This window comes from Aegilops tauschii, chromosome 4, assembly GCF_002575655.3.
Source record: "Aegilops tauschii subsp. strangulata cultivar AL8/78 chromosome 4, Aet v6.0, whole genome shotgun sequence".
NCBI lineage: Eukaryota > Viridiplantae > Streptophyta > Magnoliopsida > Poales > Poaceae > Aegilops > Aegilops tauschii.
In genome coordinates, this window is record NC_053038.3 from 259,937,341 (window position 1) to 259,958,203 (window position 20,863).

The window sequence follows — 20,863 nt, forward strand, 5'->3', positions numbered from 1 at the left end:
AAGCAAATATCGTGGCTAACATACGCAAATAAGAGCGAGAAAAGAAGCAACGCAATGGTCGAGAAGCTAGAGGTGATCAATAAGTGATCCTGAAACTACTTACGTTCATACATAACCCAAACCGTGTTCACTTCCCGGAGTCCGCCGAAAAGAGACCATCACGGCTACACACGCGGTTGATGCATTTTAATTAAGTGAAGTGTCAAGTTCTCTACAACCGGACATTAACAAATTCCCATCTGCCACATAACCGCGGGCACAGTTCGAAACTTTATACCCTGCAGGGGTGTCCCATCTTAGCCCATCACAAGCTCTCACGATCAGCGAAGGATATTCCTTCTCCCGGAAAGACCCGATCAGTCTCGGAATCCCGGTTACAAGACATTTTGACAATGGTAAAACAAGACCAGCAAGACCACCCGAATGTGCCAACAAATCCCGATAGGAGCTGCACATATCTTGTTCTCAGGGCACACCGGATGAGCGAAGCGTACAGGTATAACCATCCCTCGAGTTTCCCCAAGGTTGCCTCGCACGGTGCTCTGGTTTGGACCAACACTCAGAGGAGCACTGGCCCGGGGGGGCTAAAATAAAGATGACCCTCGGGAGGGCGACTCCCTAGGGAAAATAAATATAGGTAGTGGGTAGGCAAATGGAAAAGCCAATGTTGGGCCTTGCTGGAGGAGTTTTATTCAAAGTGAACTGTCAAGGGGGTCCCATAACCCCAACCGCGTAAGGAACGCAAAATCAAGGAACATAACACCGGTATGACGGAAACTAGGGCGCCAAGAGTGGAACAAAACACCAAGCATAAGGCCGAGCCTTCCACCCTTTACTAAGTATATAGATGCATTAATTAAATAAGAGATATTGTGATATCCCAAAATATCCATGTTCCAACATGGAACGAAATTCATCTTCACCTGCAACTAGCAACGCTATAAGAAGGGCTGAGCAAAAGCGGTAACTTAGCCAAATAACGGTTTGGTAGGAAAGGACGGTTAGAGGCTTGACATGGCAATATGGGAGGCATGATAAGCAAGTGGTAGGTAGCGCAAGCCTAGCGATAGAGCGAACAACTAGCAAGCAAAGATAGAAGTCATATCGAGGGTAATGGTCATCTTGCCTGCAAAGTTCTCAGAGTTGTCGAAAGCATGCTCCTCGTTAGCATTCTCAAAAGGTTCCTCATTCACGAACTCGTCTCCCGGCTCTACCCAAGGCAAGAACACAAGCAACGGAACAACAATCAATCACGGTGCAATGCACAAGCAACATGATGCAAGACATGGCATGGAATGCAAGATATGATGTACAATGCATATGGGTACTCCGGAAGGTAAAAGGATTAACAAGGCATCAACTTGGAAAACCAAGTGTGCCGCTGGAAAGATGAGATGATTTCGGTTGAAATCGATATAAGTATCACCGGAAACGGATGCACCCTTTGCAAATGACAAGCAAAACAAGAATGATGCAAAACTGCGCTTAACAGTGACATACACTATAGATGCAACAAGTAATTAAGCTACAGCGCTCCAACATGGCAACAAAGCACATGTCATGAAAGTACATGTGAAGCTCTAGAAAACAAGTACACTGAGCTACGGCTAGAACTCAATAAACATTCCTAAAACAGCATGGCAAAAATGCAAATGATAACAGTTTCAGAACATGGCATAATCAGATTTATGATAGCACCTTCGAGCTCAAAGCACTCACCACAAAGCAATACATGGCGTAACAAGGTAACAAAAAGTAAGAAGACATATTTTTGCAACTACGCATGGCAAGAACATAGTCATAGGATGCATAGAGCACTAACAAAGCACATGGCAAAACTGAACTTAATGTTAACAGCATGGCAACAAAATTATTTAGCAAACGTAGAGCATGACAATGACAAGCTACACTACTCCATAATTGCAAACAGAGGCATGGATGGATAGAGCATAGCAGTATCTACAAAACATCCTAAAGGAGCATCTCCTGATTATGCATGGATGTGATGGTAGCACCAATCAAACATAGCATCATGATATGCCAGATTCAGCCTAACAAAACGGCAACAGCAAGTACCCTATTTCACGAGCTTGAAGCACTCACTAAAACACTCAAAAAATACATGGATTGCACCTCTGTAAAGATGGAATGATGGAGCTCATAAAACATGTAGACATCATGCCCATAGGATGCACACACAAAATTCAATAAAAATGACAAATCATCAAATTTTGTTAAGAACTAGCAGGTAACATCATATAGCACAATTGCAACGAGGATAATGGCATCAATATGGACAGTAACAAGCACGCAAATGCTACTAACATGAAGAGCTCAACGAGACGAACATTTTGATATATCAGATGCATAAATCAGAGCCACGGTCATGGAGATATAGCATGTTGAAGGAGGCATAAAAATAATGCAGGGAGCCCCTCCGAAAACCAGCTCTAGGGTGTCGGTGGCGTGGTTCCCGAGGCAGCCGGATCTCACCGAAGCAGCTCGCCGGAGTGGAGAGAACAGCGACCAGAGCTCGGGGAAGGAGGGCGCCGGTCGGATCAGGCGCCGGAGAGATAGCCGGAGACGGTGCCGGTGGACGAGGCGAGCCGCGCTCGGCGGCGGGGAGGCGGCGTGCTACGGGCAGCGCGCGGCGGCGAGACGATGGAAGGTGCGCGGTGCGAGGTGGCGGGGTCCTGGGTCGGCCGGGCGGCGATGTGGGCCGCGGGGGCCGGCCTCGGGCCCAGCGGGCTTCGGCGGCTGGCGGCGGTGGGACGGCGCGGGACGCCATGTGGCGGGTCAGGATAGGTCCGGGCGACGGCGGCGGGAGTGTCCGGCGGCGAGAGGAGCGATTTTGCTAGGGTTTGATTCGGAATTACGGGGGGATGCGCATATATATAGGTAGAGGGAGCTAGGAGAGTCCAAATGAGGTCTGGTTTTCGTCCACACGATCGTGATCCAACGACGGAGAGCATGGAGGGGGTTTAGATGGACTAGTGGGCAGCTTTGGAGGGGTGTTGGAGTGTAACAAGAGATGGGCTTTTCTAGTTGCCCGGTTAACCGTTGGGGCATCGAACGACCTCCAAATGGAACGAAATTTGACAGGCGGTCTGCCGGTGATGTACCAAGGCCACTTGACAAATCTCGGCCCATTCCAAGAACGTTTTGCTCCCGCTCACGAAACAAGATTAGAGGGGTGCACGGGTGCTTATGAGAGTGTAGGATCGCGAAACGGACAACAGGGAAAATGACCGGATGCAAGAGGCGAACACGAATGCAAATGCGATGCACATGATGACATGATATGAAATGCATGACATGAACAAAATGCAAAACGAAAGAAAAAATCCAACCACGAAGGAAATATCATATCACATAGCCGAAAGTGGTAAGAATTGGAGTTACAAATATTGAAAGTTACATCCGGGGTGTTACAACACTCCACCACTACAGCAGGATCTCGTCCCGAGATCTAGGGCTGAAAGAAATCCGGATATTCGGAGCGGAGGTGATCCTCTCGCTCCCAGGTGGCTTCTCGGTCAGAATGGTGCGACCACTTAACTTTCAAGAATTTGATTGACTTGTTGCGAGTCTTGCGCTCGGTTTCTTCAGGAATGGCAATGGGATGCTCATGATAAGACAAATCTTCTTCGAGGTCAATCTCTTCAAAGTTGATAGTGTGCTCAGGCGTCTTGAAGCACTTGCGAAGCTGTGACACGTGAAACACATCAAGCACATTTGCGAAGTTGGACGGAAGCTCAAGTTGATAGGCGAGGTCGCCTCTTTTGCCAATGATCTTGAAAGGACCCACATATCTCGGGGCAAGCTTCCCTTTGATACCGAAGCGACGAGTGCCTTTCATTGGAGAGACGCGGAGGTAGACATGTTTTCTGATCTCAGAAGCCAAGTCATGGTGCTTCCTATCATAGTAACTCCTCTGGCGCGATTGCGCGGCTTTGAGATTTTCATGGATGACTTTACACATTTCTTCAGCTTCTGTGATCAAGTCGTTTCCAAGAAGTTGGCGTTCACCAGTCTCGGACCAATTGAGAGGAGTACGACACTTTCTGCCGTAAAGAATTTTGAATGGGCCTTGCCCGAACTTGCTTGGAAGCTGTTGTTGTAGGAGAACTCGGCATATGGAAGACAATCTTCCCACTTCATACCGAAAGAGATGACATAAGCCCTGAGCATGTCTTCGAGGATTTGATTGACTCGCTCGACTTGGCCACTTGTTTGAGGATGGAAAGCTGTGCTGAAGCGAATGTTGGTGCTCATGGCCTTCTGGAAGGAGTCCCAGAACTTAGAAGTGAAAATGCTTCTGCGGTCTGAAGAGATCAATTGTGGAATGCCGTGTAAGGAGACAATTCTGGAGGTGTATAGCTCTGCCAACTAAGCCGCTGTGATAGATTCTTTGATTGGAAGGAAATGAGCCACTTTTGTAAGCTTGTCAATGACAATGAAGGTAGCATCATTCCCACGCTTAGACTTAGGAAATCTAGTAACGAAGTCCATTTCGATATGATCAAACTTCCATTCTAGAATAGCAAGAGGTTGGAGGAGACCAGCTAGTCGTTCGTGTTCTGCTTTCACCCTTCGACAGACATCACATTCATTCACGAATTGAGCAATTTCTCGCTTCATTTGAGTCCACCAATATGACTGCTTGAGGTCATGGTACATCTTCGAACTACCAGGATGAATGGACAAAAGAGAATTGTGCGCTTCGTTCATTATGACCTTCCTTAGATCACCTTTAGGAACCACAATCCGGTCCTCGAAGAATAAAGTGTCTTTTCATCAATGCGATAGCACTTCTATTTGGAAAGGCCCTTGGCAATACCGTGTTTCACCTTCTTCACCATGGTATCAAGGAGTTGTGCCTCACGAATTTGGTCTTCCAAAGTTGGAGTGACTTGAAGGTTGGCAAGAAAACCTCGAGGAACAACTTGGAGATTGAGTTTGCGGAAAGCTTCACAAAGATCCGGTTGAAATGGCTTGAGAATTAAGCTGTTGCAGTAAGCCTTTCTGCTCAAAGCATCTGAAATCACATTGGCCTTGACTGGAGTATATTCAATACTTGGATTGTACTCTTGAATCATTTTGACCCAACGAGTTTGCCTGAGGTTGAGGTTGGGTTGAGTGAAGATATACTTGAGGCTCTTGTGATCAGTGAAAATGTCCACTTTCCTTCCCAACAAGAGATGTCTCCATGTTATTAATGCATGGAAAACTGCCGCCAACTCAAGATTGTGAGTGGGGTAGTTCCTTTCATTGGGCTTCAACTGATGAGAGGTATAGGCCACAACTTTCTTCTCTTGCATTAACACAGTGCCGAGACCTTGCAAAGAGGCATCGCAGAAAACTTCGAATGGCTTGGATTCATCAGGAGTCAAAACAAGAGCTGTGACTAGCTTTTCTTTGAGGGTGTTGAAAGCAACGTCACACTTAGGAGTCCAGACATACTTGACATGCTTCTGGAGGAGGTTGGAAAGAGGCTTTGCAATCTTAGAGAAATTCTCAATGAATCTTCGGCAATAGCTTGCAAGCCCAAGAAAACTGCGGAGCTGCTTGACATTCTTAGGAGGTTCCCAGTTCACAATTGAAGCAACCTTCTCCGGATTAACAGCAATGCCCTTGGCGGAGATGATGTGACCAAGATAAAGTACTTCATCAAGCCAAAACTCACATTTGGAGAACTTCGCATAGAATTGATACTCTCTGAGCTTGTCGAGCACCAATCGCAAATGTTTGGCATGATCTTTCTTATTCTTGGAGAAGACCAAGATATCATCGAGGTACACCAGGACGAATTCAGTTGTATAAGGCTTGAAGATGAAGTTCATCATGCGAGAGAACGTTGGAGGAGCATTGACAAGACCGAAAGACATGACAATATATTCTTAAGAACCAAAGCTTGTTCTGAATGCTGTCTTGGGGATATCTTGTTCACGAACGCGAATATGATGATAACCCATACGGAGGTCAAGCTTGGAGAACACCTTAGCACCTTTGAGTTGCTCGAATAGCTCATTGATGTTGGGATGTGGATACTTGTTCTTGATAGTCTTCTTGTTCAATGGACGGTAATCGACGCAAAGTCGGTCCGTGCCATCCTTCTTCTGGACCAAAAGAACACCACAACCCCATGAAGATGAACTCGGTCTAATCAAGCCCAGCCGCTCTTGTTCATCGAGTTGTTTCTTAAATTCCTTCAGCTCCTTTGGTCCAAGCTTGTATGGACGCTTGCAAACGGGTTCAGTACCAGGCTCAAGATCGATAACAAACTCAACTGGCCGGTGAGGAGGCATACCCGGAAGCTCTTCTGGAAAGACATCTTGGTACTCACAAACGACTGGAATCTGAGAAATTGCATCTAACTCGCCTTCTCATTGAGAGAGAATAATCGGATGGTCTCGTCACGAGCGGCATAGATGATCACATCCTCAGAAGAGTGTGTCAATTGAATCTCCCTGGCAGCACAATCAAGTTGAGCCTTGTGCTTAGAAAGCCAGTCCATCCCGAGAATTAGATCAATATCAGAGTTGCCAAGAACCATTGGAGAAGACAGAAATTTATACTTGCCCATATTGATGGAGACATCAGGAACTATCGAGATGGCTCTCATTGACTTCCCCGGATAAACAACACCAAAGGGTTTATCCAGGTAAGACCAAGTGAAATCGTGCTTTGCAAAGAACATTCTTGACATGAAACAATGCGATGCCCCAGTATCAAATAAGACTTTTGCAGGAATATCATTAACTGGAAGATTACCCATGATCACTTCTGAAGAGTCCTCTGCTTGAGCTGCATTCATCATGTTCACCTTAGCATGCTTGGGATTATGCTTGGCCACTGCACTGCTTGAAGATCTCAAGGGAGGAGGAGGCGGAAGGCGCCTTTGGTTGAAGCACTTTTTCTCATAGTGACCTTTCAGCTGACACTTGTTGCAAGTCACCTCTGAGAGCGGACGATGATAAGGAGCACTTGACCTTGGAGCTTGAGTCTGAGACTTGTTCTGATAGCCAGGGTTGGGTGGGTGGGAAGATCCATGGCCACCTCTGTTCTTCTGCTGGAAGGGTTGACGAAGCCGAGGAGGTGGAGGAAGCCAAAACTTCTGATGCTTAGCTGCCACTTGTGAGGAAGAAGAAGACTGAACTGCATCCCTGATTCTCTTCTTTGAAGCCTCACACTTCAGCTGAGCAACTTCTTGCTTGAGGGCCATGTTATAGAATTGATCGAACTTAGTAGGCTCAACAAGAGCGAGAGCTAACTGCAGATCTTCCCTGAGGCCACCTCTGAATTGATAGATCATGCTCTTTTCATCAGGAACGTCTTGTTTAGCAAAGCGAGCAAGTTTCTGAAACTGGATGTTGTATTGATACACGGACATGCTGCCTTACTTGAGATTGCGGAACTCCTCACGCTTGCTCTCAACAACACTTGTAGGAATATGGTGAGCTTTAAAGTCCCGACAAAAGTCAGTCCAAGTAATCACTCGACCACCTCTGGAATCTTTGTATTGTTGATACCAATCAGCAGCTTGGTCCTTGAGTTGAAACGAAGCAAACTTGACAAAGTCCTCAGGCCTGACATTGCTACATTCAAAATGCTTGTTGATGTCCACGAGCCAATCATCGGCGTCTGTGGCATCGGCACAGTAGCTGAAAGACTTTGGCTAGTTTGCAAGGAACATGTTGAGGGTAGCAAACTGAAGCTGATGGTTGAACTGCCCTTGACCTTGATTCCCTTGGTTGCCTTGGCCTTGGTTGCGTTCTTGCAAGATTTGCAAAAGCATCTGGGTGTTGGTGTTGGTGGCTGCCATGACAGCTTGCCATGCCTCCGGAGGCAGAGGTGGTGGTGGAGGGTTCGCCTGACTCCCATCATTGCGTTCCGGATTCTGACGCATTGGAGGAGCCATCCTGAAGTGGGTGACATCCGTTAGCATCTTGATAGACAGATAGACAAGCTGAACCAACGGATAGAAATTGCAACATACAGTCTTCACAATAACAATTCGAGCCAGGATGAACAAATGAATTCCAAAGTTAATCCTCACACGTCCATTAAGGTGAGAAGCCACTTGATAAGATATTGATGAATGAAATAACAAGGTACGATTAGGAACAAATAAAGTGGTAAGGATTACCCAATCCCAAACCAAATATATGAGGGAAGAAGTGCTAAGAGGTACCTGAATCCCACCTATAAACTCCTGAAACTTTCTGGTTATGCAATTAGGTGTTGGGGATACAGGGGAAGCATAATATCTCACCCAAACTAACAATCCCTACATCCAGCTGTATCCATCCGTCAACACATAACCAAGAAACCTTCAGAAATCGTGTTCCTCAACCTTCGAAAAGCATCCGTTATACGAGTTATGGCAATACTCACGAACTCCCGCCCCAGTACTGGGTGGCGTCGAGGTTATCTCACCAATAACTGCATAAAAGATATTTTCGATGTCAGCGAAACTCAGGTATTCCAGAACTGCAACGATAAAATTGTGACGACAACACCTCGGAGCTCAACTTCCCGGGACACTGCCACAACCCCTAAATGTCAGGAGGCACCAAGAACAATGTTCTCATCACAAGAATATCGGAACGATCCCAAGATACCCGCGTGATCCTAAATATTTTTTAGTGAAATTTGAAGAGAAGAAAGACAAAACATCTATGTTAGGAGCCCTCACCAGAGCGACGAAGGGACTGAGGAGTAAAAAGAATCCTAATCTCTGATATATATAATCCTAAGACTCAAAACATTTTTGTTCTAGACTCAACAACGTCAACGATTCGATCAAGCAGGGGGATCCTAAGTCGGGGATGGCTCTGATTACCAACTTGTAACACCCACGATGCGGCTATATCTCCCACGTGTCGAGGCACGACTTAGAGGCATAACCGCATGGTGGTTTTGTCGCAAGAAGGGTCATCTTGACACAGTCCCATGTAATGAACAAGAATGGGATAAAGAGTTGGCTTACAATCGCCACTTCACTCAATACATTAATTAAACATACATCATTCAGAGTACACACATAGACCGACTATGGTCAAATCCAAAAGAAAAGAAGATAATCCCAAATGCTAGATCCCCGATCATCCCAACTGCGCACCACTACTGATCATCGGGAAACGAAACATAGTAACGACCAAGATCCTCGTCGAACTCCCACTTGAGCTCGGTTGCGTCACCTGCACTGGTAGCATTGGCACCTGCAACTGTTTTGGTAGTATTTGTGAGTCATGAGCACTCAGCAATCTCAAAACCAGTGAGATCAAGACTATTCAAGCTTATGGGTAGGATGGGGTAATGAGGTGGAGTTGGAGCAAGCACTAAGCAAATATGGTGGCTAACATACGCAAATGAGAGCGAGAAGAGAAGCAACGCAACGGTTGAGAAGCTAGAGGTGATCAAGAAGTGATCCTGAAACTACTTATGTTCATACATAACCCAAACCGTGTTCACTTCTCGGACTCCGCCGAAAAAAGACCATCACGGCTACACACGCGGTTGATTCATTTTAATTAAGTCAAGTGTCAAGTTCTCTACAACCGGACATTAACAAATTCCCATCTGCCACGTAACCGCGGGCACGGCTTTCGAAAGTTTATACCCTGCAGGGGTGTCCCAACTTAGCCCATCACAAGCTCTCACGATCAGCGAAGGATATTCTTCTTCCGGAATGACCCGATCAGTCTCGGAATCCCGGTTACAAGACATTTCGACAATGGTAAAACAAGACAAGCAAGAAGACCCGAATGTGCCAACAAATCCCGATAGGAGCTGCACATATCTCGTTCTCAGGGCGCACCGGATGAGCGAAGCGTACAGGTATAACTAGCCCTTGAGTTTCCCCAAGGTGGCCCCGCACGGTGCTCTGGTTTGGACCAACACTCAGAGGAGCACTGGCCCAGGGGGGCTACAATAAAGATGACCCTCGGGAGGGCGACTCCCTAGGGAAAATAAATATAGGTAGTGGGTAGGCAAATGGAAAAGCCAATGTTGGGTCTTGCTGGAGGAGTTTTATTCAAAGCGAACTATCAAGGGGGTCCCATAACACCAACCGCGTAAGGAACACAAAATCAAGGAACATAACATCGGTATGACGGAAACTAGGGCGGCAAGAGTGGAACAAAACACCATGCATAAGGCCGAGCCTTCCACCCTTTACCAAGTATATAGATGCATTAATTAAATAAGAGATATTGTGATATCCAAAAAATATCCATGTTCCAACATGGAACCAACTTCATCTTGACCTGCAACTAGCAACGCTATAAGAAGGGCTGAGCAAAAGCGGTAACTTAGCCAAACAACGGTTTGCTAGGAAAGGACGGTTAGAGGCTTGACATGGCAATATGGGAGGCATGATAAGCAAGTGGTAGGTAGCGCAAGCATAGCGATAGAGCGAACAACTAGCAAGCAAAGATAGAAGTCATATCGAGGGTAATGGTCATCTTGCCGGCAAAGTTCTCAGAGTTGTCGAAAGCTTGCTCCTCATTAGCGTACTCAACAGGTTCCTCATTCACGAACTTGTCTTCCGGCTCTACCCAAGGCAAGAACACAAGCAACGGAACAAAAATCAATCATGGTGCAATCCACAAGCAACATGATGCAAGACATGACATGGAATGCAAGATATGATGTGCAATGCATATGGGTACTCCGGAAGGGAAAAGAATGAACAAGGCATCAACTTGGCAAACCAAGTATGCCGCTGGAAAGATGAGATGATTTCGGTTGAAATCGATATAAGGATCACCGGAAACGGATGCACGGTTTGCAAATGACAAGCAAAACAAGAATGATGCAAAACTGCGCTTAACATCAACATAGCACTTTAGATGCAACAAGTAATTAAGCTATAGTACTCCAACATGACAACAAAGCACATAGAATGAAAGTACATGTGAAGCTCTACAAAACATGTACACTGAGCTACAGCTAGAACTCACTAAACCATTCCTGAAACAGCCTCGCAAAAATGCAAATAATAACAGTTTCAGAACATGGCATAATCAGATTTATTATAGCAAATTTGCGAGCTCAAATCACTCACCACAAAGCAATACATGGCATAACAAGGTAACCAACAGTAAGAAGACATATTTTTGCAACTACTCATGGTAAGAACATAGTCATAGGATGCATAGAGCACTAGCAAAACAAATGGCAAAACTGAACTTAATGTTAACAGCATGGCAACATTATTTTGCAAAAGTAGAGCATGATAATGACAATCTACACTACTCCATAATTGCAACCAGAGGAATGAATGGATAGATTATAGCAATATATACAAAACATCCTAAAGGAGCATCTCCATATTATGCTGGGATGTGATGGTAGCACCAATCAAACGTAGCATCATGATATGACTGATTTAGCCAAACAAAACGGCAACAAGTAGCCTACTTCACGAGCTTGAAGCACTCACTACAAGACTCAAACAAATACATAGATTTCACCTCTGTAAGGATGACATGATGGAGCTCATAAAACATGTAGACATCATGCCCATAGGACGCACACACAAAATGCAACAAAAAAGATAAATCATCAAGTTCTGTTAAGAACCAGCAGCTAACATCATATAGCACTTTTGCAACGAGGATAATGGCATCAATATGGACAGTAACAAGCATGCAAACACTACTAACATGAAGAGATCAACAATACGAACATTTTGATATATCATATGCATAAATCGGAGCCACGGTCATGGAGATATAGCATGTTGAAGGAGGCATAAAAATAATGCAGGGAGCTCCGGGACGGAAGAATTTTACCCTTCAAAAACCAGATCTAGGGTTTCGGTGGCGCGGCTCCCGAGGCAGCCGGAGCAGCTCGCCGGAGTGGAGTGGACGGCGCCCGGAGCTCGGGGAAGGAGGGGGCGGTCGGATCCAGCGCCGGACAGATGGCCGGAGACGGCGCCGGTGGACGAGGCAGGGTGCGGCGGCGAGGTGCACTCGGCGGCGGGGCGGCGGCGTGCTACGGGCGGCGTGCGGCGGCGGCAGGCGGGCGGCACGCGGCGCGAGGCGGCGGGGTCGCGGGTCGGCCGGGCGGCGATGTGGGCCATGAGGGCCGGCCTCGGGCACGGCGGTGGGACGGCGCAGGACGCCACGTGGCGGGTCAGGATAGGTCCGGGCGACGACGGCGCGTGTGTCCGGCGGGCGCGGATATGTCCGGCAGCGAGAGGAGTGATTTTTCTAGGGTTTGATTCGGAATTACGGGGGGAGGTGCGTATATATAGGTAGAGGGAGCTAGGATAGTCCAAATATGGTGTGATTTTCGCCCACACGATCGTGTGATCCTACGACGGAGAGCATGGAGGGGGTTTAGATGGACTAGTGGGCTGCTTTGGAGGGGTGTTGGGCGGCAACAAGAGATGGGCTTTTGCAGTTGCCCGGTTAACCGTTGGGGCATCGAACGGCCTCCAAATGGAATGAAATTTGATAGGCGGTCTACCGGTGATGTACCAAGGCCACTTGACAAATCTCGGCCCATTCCGAGAATGTTTTTCTCCCGCTCACGAAACAAGATTAGAGGGGTGCACGGGTGCATGTGAGAGTGTCGGGTCGCGAAACGGACAACGCGGAAAATGACCGGATGCAAGAGACGAGCACGAATGCAAATGCGATGCACATGATGACATGAGATGAAATGCATGACATGAACCAAATGCAAAACGAAAGACAAAACCCAACCACGAAGGAAATATCATATCACATAGCCAAAAATGGCAAGAGTTGGAGTTACAAATATGAAAAATTACATCCGGGGTGTTACACTAGCATTCTAGCAATTTTGTTTGGCAGGGAAAGTGACTAGGTTTTACTTGTTTTCTCTTTGTGCCATATATTTCTGACATATTTGTTACCCCTAACCACTGTTCTAGTTATCTTCTCTTTCTATTGTTGTTCATTTTGTAGGTTAGACTGTCTTCTTGGAAATGGCATTCAACTCAGACCATCATGCTTATGTGAGCAATAGCAGGGAAAGTGTTCAATACCTGATAAGTAAGATTTCCCATCAATTAGATGATTTAGCTCGGTAGCGAGGAGTAGTTTTCGAGGATGGGCCTATTTTTATGATCCTTATTCCGAAGTCCATCGTTATGTTTTCCTACATGCCATAATCAATTGTAGGTACAGTGGAGTTTTATGCTCAAAGTGTGAGTGTCGTGTTCTCCTCAGGGACTAGTGGACCAGCGACTACGCTTGGCTAAATCTATGTGACGTGATATTGGAAGCAGATAATAAAACCTAAACTAACTAAGATTGCCTCCATAGAAAATACAGATAAAAAAGGTATATTCATATTTTACTAACTTTATTTTTGGTATTTTAGATTACTATAGATAATAGAAACTAAAACAAAAGGGAAGTAACCTGACAAGGACACATATAACTATTGATGTGCAAAAGAGAGAAGAAACAAGATTATACTATAGAATATAAATGCTTCACATCACAAGCACATTTATCACAAGAAATTGAGACAATATAAAAATAACATTTACTGGAGCTATCAATCATCCTTCAAGTTCAACACATAATTCACAAGAAACAATCTGAAGTTTTACAAACCACTAACTGACCAGGGCACAAATATTGCTCTAGTACAAAATCTAGTTGATCAAGTCTCAACACTAATAGTTCACAAAATTACACATACACACACATACATGTCACAAATGTCACGGGTACAGAGCTAGCACCTGGACTACGAAATATGAGCAAGTTCCCATAATAAGTTTAGTAAACACATGCCTTATATAGAGCAAGTTCCCATAGTAAGTTTAGGAAACACATGCCTTACATATACGAGCATGGGAATTACAAGCTATAGTTCGGTTACTAGCAGATCCACAAATACTAGAGACACTAGATGGAGAGAGGAGGAGGAGCAGCAAGCTTCAGCAGTAAAGAAAGGAGAAGTTCAGAGCAGAAGCAAGGTGAGATTTAGAGCAGCAGCAAAAGCATGGGAAAGAAGAGGAGTAGCAAGAGATGTAGCAGCAACCGAGGCATGGGGAAGAAAGAAGTAGCAGCAGGTTGGGGCAAGGGAAGGTGAAGAGCAGTAGCAGACTGATAGAGAAGGGGCGCAAGGGAGGAGCAACAGCAGGTTGATGAGAGAAGAAGCAGCAGGTGGTTGAGAATGAAGAGGAGCAGGGAGACAAGTTGGGGGAGCACCAGGAAGGGGAAGAAGAAGACAGCGGCAGAAGGCAGGGTCGCCCGAGCTGGAGGGAGGCGCTAGATGTGGTGGTGCTGTGGCGGCGACGCAGTGGTGTTGGACGCATGAGGTGGTGGATGGCGCTGGGAGGTGAGGCGGCCCTGGTGGATGTGCTGGGTGGTGCTGTGGTGCTGGTGGCACGCCGCCATGCCGGCCTGGCCGCAGCGGCGGACGGAGGTGGAGAAGGAGGTTGGGGGAGAGGGAGATGTAGCCAGGCCCCAAAGGGGAACGGTGGCTACTGCTAGGGATTTCATCCCACGATCAGATTTGTATTCTTGCTATTTAGCCCTTCTAGTTCTCTTCTTTCTTCCCAAGATGGTCCCCTTCTTCTTCAGCTAGCCCCCAGGAGATTAATTGTCATGGTTCAACACGGCCACCTATGGGGCCATCGGCCCCTTGTGGTTCGTCAAGGGGGAAGGGCACTTTGCACAAAGAGCGAAGACCGTAGAGCAGCGCGGCAGCAATGACATGGGCCATTTTTACCCAGGTTCGGGCCGCTGCGAGGCGTAAAACCCTACTCCTGCTTTGATGGATTGATGAAAGGACCGTGGTGGAGACGCAACGCTCTAGCCCGGCAAGGTCACCTTGGGACGAGAGCAGCTACACACGTATGGGTGTACAAGGGTCCGAATCCTTTCTAAGGTTGCCACGGCCCTCCTTTTATAGGTCAAGGGGTTACCACAATGGCAAAACAGTCATTGTCCAGTGATTAGATAGCCACAGTGCTATCATACCTAACTCTGCAGATAGGACAGGGTGCATTAAATGCACCACTTAGTGTCACATCGTGGGGGTAGCCTGGCAAGCCTTGCCGTGCTATTCATCCACCTTCTCGCCTGCCTGCGTGACACGCCTCTGGACGGGTGTCATTTGGGGGTACTTCAGAAGTGGCTGCCACGTGCCAAATAATAGCCACATAATCACTTGGGAGCTCGACACCGCATCGATAGGTGACTTGCGTTGCTGTGAGGTGGAGCGGTGGAGCCTTGGCGGGGTAATCCTCCCTCGGCGTCTCCAGCAAGCCTGCCGAGGGAGTCTTGAGACTTGTCTTTGGGGTGACCTCGGCCTCGCCGGGCTCGCCTACCCAGCAAGGGAGGTTTTTCGTTAGTGATATCTGGTTCCTTTGTCTTGTTCTTTGTCTTCTTGGTCCGCCCTTTGATTTCTCAAAGAGCTATCTCTTCTGCTTGGCCTTGTCTTGGATGTTGCAACCTTGCTCTCGAGTCTGTCTTCGGTCCGGGCAACACACGTCGGGGTTTGTTGCAATGATAGGAGCCCACGGGCCTGGCCTGAACGCGCTGCCGAGCTTCGTCGGGGTAGGCCCTGTCTAGTACACAAGCGAGGGGGTTGCGGTAGCTCATCCTTTAAGATCTTCTTTGCTTCTTCATTAACCTATGCTTTAGTTAGTTTCCAGTTTTTCCGTGCGTCGTGCGAGACGTTATGGGGGAGTTCACGAGCCACGATCCTTGGGCTACCCATGTTCCATGTTCACGGGGCGGTAACTGCCATTCCACTAGCTTCCCTGCTTCTGGCATTTCTACCTCGTGTGTCGCATGCATTGCGCTGGGTTGGTGGCGGACGCGGAGAGAGCGGGAATGCATTCCATGGTAGAAATCTAGACGCCACAGATTGGCGCAAGGGGTTGGCCTTGATTCCATGAGCCGTTGATGGCACGGGGGGAGCCGGCTTGGCGGAGCGAGGCAGTTGCTTCCCCTGAGTGGGGAGCCAGCCCCCGGCCTCGTTTCCTTCGAAAAAGGGGACATGGGCAGGGGGTGCAGGCTCACACCTATCTCCTCCTTCTTCCTTCAGGTACCGTTTCTTCATTATGGTGAGGGGAAGAGGACGCAGCGGTACTCCAGGCGACGAGGGCTTCTGCTCGACAGCGCCTCCCTCCTCCTATTGAGGATGCGGAGGCGGAGCCCACTGATACGTCTCCAACATATCTATAATTTTTGATTGTTCCATGCTATTATATTATCTGTCTTGGATGTTTTATGGGCTTTACTATGCACTTTTATATGATTTTTGGGACTAACCTATTCACCCAGAGCCCAGTGCCAGTTCCTGTTTTTCCCCTGTTTCAGTGTTTCGAAGAAAAGGAATATAAAATGGAGTCGAAACATAATGAAACCTTCTGGAGAAGTTATTTTTGGAAGGAAAGCAACCCGGGAGACTTGGAGTCCACGTCAAGAAAGCAACGAGGGAGGCACGAGGCAGGGGGGCGCGCCCACCCCCCTGGGCATGCCCTCCACCCTCGTGGGCCCCTCGTGGCTCCCCTGACGTATTTCTTCCGCCTATATATATCCATATACCATAAAACCTTCGGGGAACAGAATAGATCGGGAGTTCCGCTGCCGCAAGCCTCTGTAGCCACCAAAAACCAATCGGGACCCTGTTCCGGCACCCTTTCGGAGGGGGGATCCCTCACCGGTGGCCATCTTCATCATCCCGGCGCTCTCCATGACGAGGAGGGAGTAGTTCACCCTCGGGGCTGAGGGTATGTACCAGTAGCTATGTGTTTGATCTCTCTCTCTCTCTCTCGTGTTCTTGATTTGGCACGATCTTGATGTACCGCGAGCTTTGCTATTATATTTAGATCTTATGATGTTTCTCCCCCTCTACTCTCTTATAATGGATTGAGTTTCCCGTTTGAAGTTATCTTATCGGATTGAGTCTTTAAGGATTTGAGAACACTTGATGTATGTCTTGCATGGGATACCCGTGGTGACAATCGGGTATTCTATTGATTCACTTGATGTATGTTTTGGTGATCAACTTGCGGGTTCCGCCCATGAACCTATGCATAGGGGTTGGCACACGTTTTCGTCTTGATTCTCCGGTAGAAACTTTGGGGCACTCTTTGAGGTTCTATGTGTTGGTTGAATAGATGAATCTGAGATTGTGTGATGCATATCGTATAATCATTCCCACGGATACTTGAGGTGACATTGGAGTATCTAGGTGACATTAGGGTTTTGGTTGATGTGTGTCTTAAGGTGTTATTCTAGTACGAACTCTAGGGCTGTTTGTGACACTTATAGGAATAGCCCAACGGATTGATTGGAAAGAATAACTTTGAGGTGGTTTCGTACCCTACCATAATCTGTTCGTTTGTTCTCCGCTATTAGTGACTTTGGAGTGACTCTTTGTTGCATGTTGAGGGATAGTTATATGATCCAATTATGTTATTATTGTTGAGAGAACTTGCACTAGTGAAAGTATGAACCCTAGGCCTTGTTTCCTTGCATTTCAATACCGTTTACGCTCACTTTTATCATTAGTTACCTTGCTGTTTTTATATTTTCAGATTACAAAAACCTATATCTACCATCCATATTGCACTTGTATCACCATCTCTTCGCCGAACTAGTGCACCTATACAATTTACCATTGTATTGGATGTGTTTGGGACACAAGAGACTCTTTGCTATTTGGTTGCAGGGTTGCTTGAGAGAGACCATCGGACACAAGAGACTCTTTGCTATTTGGTTGCAGGGTTGCTTGAGAGAGACCATCTTCATTCTATGCCTCCCACGGATTGATAAACCTTAGGTCATCCACTTGAGGGAAATTTGCTACTGTCCTACAAACCTCTGCACTTGGAGGCCCAACAACGTCTACAAGAAGAAGGTTGTGTAGTAGACATCAAGCTCGTTTCTGGCGCCGTTGCCGGGGATGTGAGTGCTTGAAGGTATATTTTTAGATCTTGCAATCAAATCTTTTTGTTTCTTGTTTTATCACTAGTTTAGTTTATAAAAAGAAAACTAAAAAATGGAATTGAGTTTACCTCATACGCTTCATCTTTTAAATATCTTTCGTCAGTATGATGGGAAGGAAAATTGTGCCAAAGTGTTAGAAGAAGAAATCTATAAAATGTTTGGCACTATATAGTTGAGTGATGAGCATGATTGCAATGTTGTTAGTATGAACTCCTTGAATATCCATAGTACTAATGATGATAGCACTAGTTATGATGAAAATGTCTCCTATAAACATGTCAATTTTTGTGGAGTGTATTGGGTTTGCAAGTACACACCAAATAGGGAAGATAGATATTGCAAGAGGCACAAGCATTTAAAAACTAAATTGTTGCAAGAAAGTCTTGATGTTTCTGCTGAAAAATTCAATATTTTTCACGATCCTTGTGAACTTTCCAATGAACATGGTCATTTAAATCTCCAATGCGAATTGTTTCATGACCGAATCGTGTCCAAAAATTGTGATAATTTGATTACCCTTGAGCATCATAAAGAGCTTAGTCTTCTTTTGGGGTATGAGGAAATGAAACGTATAACTGAGGGTATTCCAAAGTTTAATCTTGATAGATTTCTTGATTTTGATCTAGAGAAGATTTATATGTATTGTGCGGTGAATTGCATTGAAAATCCTTATATTTCCAATTACATAAAGAAAATAAAGCAAATAGAATATGAAGAGAACACTAATGAAAGGGAAGAGACTTCCCAATATCCTCCTATTATTTCTTATGATGAATCAGGTAACGAGGAGGAGCTTTCTATTCAACTAATCTCATCAATAAGGAGCTCCAAAAGGAGGATTGAACCCACACATGATGTGGTGAAGAAGAAGAAGAAAAGAAAAAGGAAGAGAGGTAAAAAGATATCTCTCCCTAATAATGTTGCTCCTATTATTGTTGTGCCTCATGAAAATGAATCAAAAATAATTGTGGAAGATGATGCACTTGATGATGATCTAGTTATGCCTATTGCTTATTGTGATGATTATGATTGGGAAGATAATGATACTTCTTATGATCTGGAAAATCTTTTTGGCACTTGCTTGGAAGAATATGATAATTGCTATACTATTGGTGCTATCCATACTATTAATGATGAGAGTGATTATGCTTATGATATGAAAAACCCCAAGCTTGGGGAAGCTATGTTTGATAAGGATGACATATTTGAGAATATATTTGCTGAAATTAATGTTTGTCCCAAGCTTGGGGATGCTATGTTTAAAAATGATGATATTTTTAGCCTCCCAAGTTTTGATATGCAAAGTTGTTATGATGATAGCATGCCTTCTACCTATGATGATTATATTGATGAAAGTGGGTTTGGAAGAGTGTCAACTTTAGGAAGTAATGATCCCACTATTGTGGAGGATGTTTAATCTTATAATATTTATGAAAGTGGATTTGGAGAGGTCATGACTTTATCTAGTGATGTATCCACTATTTCGGAAGAGGTTTCAATTGATTATGATGAGAACAAAGTTGCTACTTATGATGATTATTGTGATGAAACTTATGCTATAAAGAGTAGTGATGATTATATTTATAAAACTTGTCATGATTATGAGTACCCCTTCTCCGAACATTACTCTTTTAATCTGGAAACAATTTATAGTATTCAAGTCTCTTGTGATACTCCCAGTATTCCGAATGAGAAGAATTTTTTTTATGTGGAGAGTAATAAAATTTCTACGCTAGTAGGTCATGAAAAGAATGCTTTAGGTGCTGGTTATATTGTTGAATTCATTCATTATGCTACTGAAAATTATTATGAGGGAGGAATATATGCTTGTAGGAATTGCAATAATATCAAGTTTCCTCTCTATGTGCTTAAAATCTTGAAGTTATGCTTGTTTTACCTTCCCATGCAAGTTGATTCTTGTTCCCATAAGTTGTTTTCTCACAAAATCCCTATGCATAGGAAGTGGGTTAGACTTAAATGTGCTAGTCATATTCTTCATGATGCTCTCTTTATGTTTCAATTCTTATCTTTTATGTGAGCATCATTGAAATCATCATGCCTAGCTAGGGGCATTAAACGATAGCGCTTGTTGGGAGGAAACCCAATTTTATTTTAGTTTCTTACTTTTTGGTTCTGTTTATTAATAAATAATCCATCTAGCCTCTGGTTAGATGTGGTTTTATGTTTTAATTAGTGTTTGTGCCAAGTAGAACCTTTGGGAAGACTTGGGTGAAGTCTTTATGATCATGCTGTAAAAACAGAAACTTTAGCCCTCACGAGATTAGCTTAAATTTTTTACTGGAGAGTGATATTTAGTTGATTCTTTTTGAATGTGATTACTAGAGAAATTCCTCAGGTACACCAATTTATTTTAGAATTTTTGTAATTGCAGAAGTATATGTTTGATACAGATTATTACAAACTGTTCTGTTTTTGACAGATTCTGTTTTCATTGTGTTGCTTGCTTATTTTGATGAATCTATGGCTAGTAAAATAGTTTATAAACCATAGAGAAGTTGGAATACAGTAGGTTTAACACCAATATAAATAAATAAGGAGTTCATTACAGTACCTTGAAGTGGTGTTTTGTTTACCTTCGCTAACGGAGCTCACGAGATTTTCTGTTAAGTTTTGTGTTGTGAAGTTTTCAAGTTTTGGGTAAAGATTCGATGGACTACGGAATAAGGAGTGGCAAGAGCCTAAGCTTGGGGATTCCCAAGGCACCCCAAGGTAATATTCAAGGAAAACCAAGAGCCTAAGCTTGGGGATGCCCCGGAAGGCATCCCCTCTTTCGTCTTCGTTCATCGGTAACTTTACTTGGAGCTATATTTTTATTCACCACATGATATGTGTTTTGCTTGGAGCGTCATTTTATTTTCTTTAGCTTTGCTTGCTGTTTGAAT